Genomic DNA, 7,523 nt, shown 5'->3' on the forward strand with positions numbered 1-7,523 from the left:
CATACTGGTTGTATCAGTTTACATTCCCACCAACAGTGCAAGAGGGTTCCCGTTTCTCCACACCCTCTCCAGCATTTATTGTTTGTAGATTTTTTGATGATGGCCATTCTGACTGGTGTGAGATGATATCTCATTGTAGTTTTGATTTGCATTTCTCTAATGATTAGTGATGTTGAGCATTCTTTCATGTGTTTGTTGGCAGTCTGTGTATCTTCTCTGGAGAAATGTCTATTTAGTTCTTCTGCCCATTTTTGGATTAGATTGTTTGTTTTTTTTCAGTATTGAGCTGCATGAGCTGCTTGTACATTTTGGAGATAAATCCTTTGTCAGTTGCTTCGTTTGCAAATATTTTCTCCCATTCTGAGGGTTGTCTTTTCATCTTGTTTATGGTTTCCTTTGCTGTGCAAAAGCTTTTAAGTTTCATTAGGTCCCATTTGTTTATTTTTGTTTTTATTTCCATTTCTCTAGGATGTGGGTCAAAAAGGATCTTGTACAGCCAAGATTGAGAACCGTTGGTCTAGAACAGAGGCAGGCAGACTATGGCCCATAACCTGTTTTTATCAATAAAGTTTTACTGAAACACAGCCATGCCCATTCATTCTCATATCCTCAGTGGCTGCTTTCTCACTGCGATGTAGAGTTGAATTAGTTGTACAGAGTTGAAGAATTTGCCACAGAGCGAGCATTTAGCCCACAAGCCTAAAATATTTATCTGGCCCTTTGCAGAAAAAGTTTGCTGACCACTGGATAGAGCCCAGCACAAAAGGTTGGTTAAAAAAGTCTCCTGGACTGGCCAGTTGTTGGCCCAAGTTTGGAAAACTCTTTTAAGGTGTACTCTACTAGTTCCTTTATTCTCCTGTAGACAAAATCTGGGAAGTGAAGGGGCGACAGAGAAACTTGTATTTGTACTTGACCATCATTCTCTCCAAAGAGAGAATGAGCTCTCATTCTCATTTCTCATTTTCCAGTCGCCTGGGGACACATTTGGACACAGTTACTCACGGCCCTGATACCTGACCCCCAACCCAACTCAAAAACAAGGCCTTGCTGTCCCCTGGTCAAAAGTAGGGCACACAGAGCCTCGAGTTTCATCCCAAACAGCACCCCAGCACTGGCAGAACCGCATCTCACGTTTCTATCGGGACTCTCTTGATGCAAAGAGAGCCTTGTCCCGGGCTTTGGGAAGCGGCCTTATCACAGAGCTCCCTGGACCTCAGGACATGGGATTAGGTGGCGTGCTGACTCCTGCATCCACTGTGATGCACAAGCTGTGGCAGCCCAGCAGCCACGCTTGTCTTAGTTTGTTGTCCTTTCCCAGGTTCTGTCTGTGCCTGGCGTACCCAGTGGTTCAGTCCTGTTTCTCAAAGCTCTCCAGTCGAAAAATTGGGGATGGAGGGGAGAAGGGAGAGGAGAAGGGAAGTGGCAGGTTTGTCTGATTGGAAGCCGGAGAAGGGGTGAGGGTAGTTGCGGAGGGCGTTAAAGGTATGGTCAGAGGGCAAAAGCTGACCCTGGCAGGGTCTGATCACCTCCTGGGGAGCCTGGCAGCGTTGAAGGCGGCCTTCCTGACCTGGTTTCCATATTGAGTTTTCAGTGCTCCACCCAGCCCGGCCCCAGGATTTCCAGAGGCCACAGCAGGTTCTAACCCACAGTTTTTTTGTTTTGCTTTGTTTTGTTTTTCTGACACTTGCACAGCAAGGTGAGTGGTATGATGTCTGGAGTCCAGTCTTGGCTCTGCTGCCCATTTGTCACGTGACTTGGAGTGTGTCACTCCCCTTTCTGGGCCTCAGTTTCATCGTCTGTAACCTGGGCGGTTCAGCTGGCGGTCTCTGAAGTCCTTCCGTTAGGCTCTAGCCCAGTGTCTCCAAACATAACCAGCATATGAAGCATCTGAGCTTATCAAGATGCAGAGTCATCAGGTCCGGGGTGGGGCCCGAGACTCTGCATTTCAAATACCCTTGTGCCGATGACTGGACCGCACTTTGAGAGGCACGGCCACAGCATGCTCTGCCTCTCCCAGGACTCACGTCCGCAACGGTCCACACGCACTTGGAAAAGAGGGACCTGAAACACCACGGCGGGAGCCACTTAGAACAATGTGTGGCTGTACTTTGACCTTTACTCTATGGTTCTCACAGATCTGCCTGTCTATGGGGCCGACTTGTGTGGTCTTTCAGGACAAAAGTCACACGGCGCCACTGTGTACAGACCCCCACTGGCTGCCAGGTGGCAGCATCCCTGACACACAGACCCTTTGCTATCTCACCTTGCTTGCCTCTCTCACCCCATCTCCTCCACACAATACGCCCCCATCAGAGCAAATCACCTGCCTTCCCCTAAATACCCACACTGCTTCATACCCCTAGGCTCCCGTGATACATTTATTGGGCCTGAACTGCCATAGCATGATGTTTCCTAAACTGCCTGGTTATAAGACTACATATCAATTCCTCAGCTCACCTGCTGAATCTGGACCTCCAGGTGAGGGACCTAGGGATTCTGGGGGTTTTTTTGTTTGTTTTTTGTTTTTTGCGGTACGCGGACCTCTCACTGTTGTGGCCTCTCCCGTTGCGGAGCACAGGCTCCGGACGCGCAGGCTCAGCGGCCATGGCTCACGGGCCCAGCCGCTCCGCGGCATGTGGGATCTTCCCGGACCGGGGCACGAACCCGTGTCCCCTGCATCGGCAGGCGGACTCTCAACCACTGCGCCACCAGGGAAGCCCGGGGTTCTGTATTTTTAACCACTGCCTGAGATGATTCTTCTGCTCTTGCAAGCTGGAGAAACACTCTCCTGAGGTGCCTTATCCACAGATGGGCTTCTGCTCTGCCATCCTTCCAGACCTCCTGTGATGGTCACCACCTCAGGAAGCCCACCCGATGCTCCTCCCCGTGAGGATGATGGTAACAGTTAACATGTACTGAGCTCTCACTGTGGTCCAGCAGCGTTCTAAGTACTGGGTGTCTAGGGACTGCCTTAATCCCTGGAGGGGATGCTGTTGTGATGTCCATCATAGCTAAAAAAAACTGTTGTGGCTGTGCCTTAGCCAGGAGGCTCTCAGAAAGCACAGAGAGGTTGATCAGGTTACCTAGAATAACACAGGTAGAAAATATCAGAGCTGAATTTTGAACCCAGGAGTGTGTCTTCAGAGCCCTCACTCTGTCACCTAATGTGACCAGGTCACACCTGCCTATAGCATGGTCATCTTGTGGGCTGAGGGCTGACTTACAGGCAGGCATTGTACAACCCCGGGGCCCAGCAAGGTTCTATGTATGTGCTAAGGGCCCAGTCAATATGTGTGTCAGGAGAAGAAAGAACAGGGATGACAGGAGGGCCTGGTGAATTCAGGAAGATGCCCTAGGTCTTTGTTTGGGGATGAGAAGGATGCGAGGAGAGATAAAGGATGGATAAAGTTAAGTATAAGCAGCAGTGCCTCAGCTTCCCCAAAAGGACCATCGCTGCCTTTTTCTCCGGCAGGTGCAACCTGGCCCCGGTGCAGGAGTACGCCCAGGATGTGGGGCTCAAGACAGACCTGGTGACCATGAACCCCTCTGTCATCCAGCGGGCCTTCGAGGACTTGGTCAACGCCACGTGGCGGGAGAAGCTGCTGCAGCGGCTGCACAGCCTCAACGGCAGCATCCTGTGGATCCCCGCCTTCATGGCCAGGGGCGGCAAGGAGCGGGTCGAGTGGGTCAACGAGCTCATCCTGAAGCACCGCGTCAACGTGCGTACTGCGTACCCCTCTCTGCGCCTGCTGCACGCCGTCCGCGGGTGAGCAGCCACGGGGTGCGGGGGGTGCTTGAGAGGCAGTTTTCCTTTCCCAGGTGCATTTGCAGCCCAGCTCCACCACTCACTCGTTGTCTGACCTCTGCAAGTCACCTGGCCTTTCTGAGCCTCCCTTCCTGGAGAAGTAGGCTGGCAAATGTGTGGCATGTGGCGTGCCAGTTCTGAGCAATCTCTTGCCCCCACCCAGAGAGCGGTGTGGAGAATGATTCTTGGACAGCCACTGGGTGGAGGAGAAACCACAGGGGGGCAAAAAGGAAAGCAGGAATATCTGTTGGAAAGCGGTTGCAAGAGTCCAGGTTGGGAATCACTGTGGCTTAGACTGGGACAGTGGTAGTAGATATGCAACACTTTGGTCAGATTTGCTAGAACATTTGGAGTAGAGGCAGCAGGATTTGCTAATGGATTCTATTTAAGGACCTCAAGGGGTGAGAGAAAGAGAGAAATCCAGGATGACTGTCAGAGTTAGAGCTGGAGCAGATGTGTGGACAGTGGTGCCATTCTTTGTGATGGGAGAGTCTGGAAGAAGTCTGTGTGTGTTTGGGCATGTTGAGGAAGAGAGCTCTTTCTTGGGCATATTAACTGTGAGATACCTGTTACAAATACATCTCATGACACTCCTGACTGCCAGCCTGGCCCTGAATCCAGTGGTCCATCCAACCACCTGGCAGTTCACAGTCCTGCTCTGGTGACATAAGACAATTTCTGGGGGACATTGGAATGATCTTCACTGGGGCCTTAGCCTAACTTGGTGTGACCCTAGGAAGTCCTTTGAGCCACCCAGAAAGAACTCTTGCTGTCTTCATAAAGGTGACCCCCGACCTGAGGCACCCAAGCCTGTGACCAGCACTGGTCTAATTAGGATGGGTATCAATACAGAAACCCATTGCCCTCAAGAAAGACCTAGAGAGACATTCAATGAGAGGCAGCCACATTCGTGGCTGATGGAGAAGAGTGATACCTGTATGGACCCAGGCTCGCTAGGGCTGCATTCTTTATCCTGGAGGTTGACCTGTCAAGCCTCCCTTTAGCACTCACTTCACCCCCTCACGGAGGGGGGCTGCTGCAGCAGCCCCCCTCTCATGGATTTAGGCTCCATGCCTTTAACATTGTTCCTTCCTGGAAGGAGGAAATTCTTTATGTGGTTTGGAGGTCAGAGGATATGAGGGAAAGAGACGAAGTGCCCTTTGGTAAAGAGAAAAGAAGTCCCTTGGCTAGGGAATGGGCAACCACCTGGAAGGAACTATTCAGCTGGAACTATTTCCAGCTATAATTGACTCACTTTCACCTGTCAAAATAGCATTAAGCACCAGTAATAAGCCCTTTAAACAAACAGGCTCTTAATCCTGAGATTGCAACATCTTCCTTTGCAGGAACTCCCGGGAGGAAATACTGCAGGAGAGACGGATGGGAAAGGGTTCTCCTTTTAGCAAGGGGAGGGGGCAGGAATGAGGGCTTCAGGGGCCTTGGGATGGATTTCTGACAATGGCCCCCTCCCTCTGTGCGGACACTGGACCCTATAGGGTTTGGGTCCAGTAGGGCATCACTGAGAAGGTGGGCAATGTCTGTATTGAGAGGAAGGGCTTGCCTCTGTTCCCACCAGGTGGGAATTTACCTGGTGTTTACTGCAAGAGGAAGAATGAACTGGTGAGGGATGCAGAACAAAGGCATCTGAGAAAACAACAAGGGGTCATAGAGAAGAAGGCTGAGGAGGAATCCGGCTAAGAGGCGATCTGGCCTAGCATCAGGAACATGAGCTTTGGAGGTAGGGACACCCGGGTTCACATCCCAGCTCCGCTACTCCCTTGGTTGTATAACATCCTTGACCAGGTGGCTTGTCTCCTGTGCCCTGCTTTCTCTATTTATACTGGGGAGCAATACCTACGACAGAATGTGTGTCCTGTGCCAACACAGGGGAGACAGACAATCAGTCATAACTACAGTGATCATGGCAGCTGCCACCAACCACCAACCAAGGGATTAGACTTGTCCTGTAGACTCAAGAGGTAGAAGCAGGACCAGAGGGTGAAATCACTGGGAGGGAAATCTATTTATGCTCCAGTTAATAAAGGAGTCTATAGAGCAATGGACTAAGTCAAATTCACCTGAACTTTACCTCAAAGTTCCAATATGGGTTGTAGTTTGCAGAATAATCTTATTTCCTTATTAAAAATCTGTTTCCAACAAACACCCCATTTATGGGGTGGGACAGGATAAATAATTTTTTATTGAGGTAAAATATACACCACATAAAATTTACCATTTTAACCATTTTCAACTGTGCAGTTCAGTAGTGTTAAGTATTTTCACATTGTTGTGAAACAGACCTCCAGAACTTTTTCTTCATGCAAATCCAAAACTCCGTACTGATTAAACACAAGTCCCCTCTTCCTCATATATCCAACCCCTGGTAACCACCATTCTACTTCTGTTTCTATGATTTTGGCTACTTTAGATACCTCGTATAAGTAAAGTAATATAGTATTTGCTTCTTTGTGACTGGCTTGTTTCACTTAATGTCCTCAAGTTTCATCCATGTTGTAGCATGTGTCAGAATCTCCTTCCTTTTGAAGGCTGAATAATATACTATTGTATGTATATGCCATGTTTTGTTTATCCATTCATCCATCAATGGACATTTGGGTTGCTTTTACCTCTTGACTCTTGTGAACAGTGCTGCTATGAACATGGGTCCGTGAATAGCTCTTTGAGACCCTGCTTTCAATTCTTTTGGATATCCACTCAGAAATGGAATTGTTGGATCATACCATAGTTCTGTTTTTAATTTTTTTAAGGAGCCTCCATACTGTTTTCCATAGTGGCAGTACCATTTTACAATCTACCAACAGTGTACAAGAGTTCCAGTTTCTCCACATTCATCCAACACTTGTTATTCAATTTATCCACATCCTGGCCAACACTCATTATTTTGGTTTTTTGATAGTATAGCCCATTGAAACCATTTTAAAGTGTACAATTCACTTAGAAGAAATTCACTCTTATAGAAAAGCGTAGGGAATCTCCTTATGACCTTGGGTTTGGCAATGGGTTCTTAAGTATGACACCAAAAACACAGGTAACAACAACAGCAACAAACAACAAAATAGATAAAAATGGACTTCATCAAAATTAAAACTCTTCGTGTGCCAAAAAGACAATATATCAAGAGAGTTAAAAAGCTACCCATAGAATAGGAGAAAATATTTGCAAATCATATTATCTAATAAGGAATTAATATCCAGAATATATAGAGATCTCCTATAACTCAACAACAACAAAAATCAAACAACCCAATTCAATAATGGCCAAAGGACTTGAACAGACATCTCTCCAAAGCAGATATACAAGTGGCCAATAAGCACATGAAAAGGTGCTCAACATCACTAATCACTAGGGAAATATAAGACAAAACAACAATGCGTTACAACTTCACACCCACTAGAATGGCTATTATCAAAACAGTGGAAAATAACAAGTGTGAGGAAATTAGAATCCTTGTGCTTGTTGATCAGAGTGTCAAGTGGGAATTGACTTTGAGCACCCTAGTGTCTTCATCTTACAAATGAGGAACTTGATGACCAGACAAGTTGGGTGATTTGTATGAGGTCACCCAGCCAGTAAGAGTCACAACCATGAAATTAACCACATTGTCTCCCTTTAATGCAATGCACCAGATGCAGCAGAAATTCACACCCACCCAGCTCTGGATTTGGGGGTGCTATGAGCTCAGAGGACTGGGAGCTGC

This window comes from Delphinapterus leucas, chromosome 2, assembly GCF_059928025.1.
Source record: "Delphinapterus leucas isolate spDelLeu-1000000601 "Yukka" chromosome 2, BTC_Dleu_Yukka2, whole genome shotgun sequence".
Taxonomy (NCBI): Eukaryota; Metazoa; Chordata; class Mammalia; order Artiodactyla; family Monodontidae; genus Delphinapterus; species Delphinapterus leucas.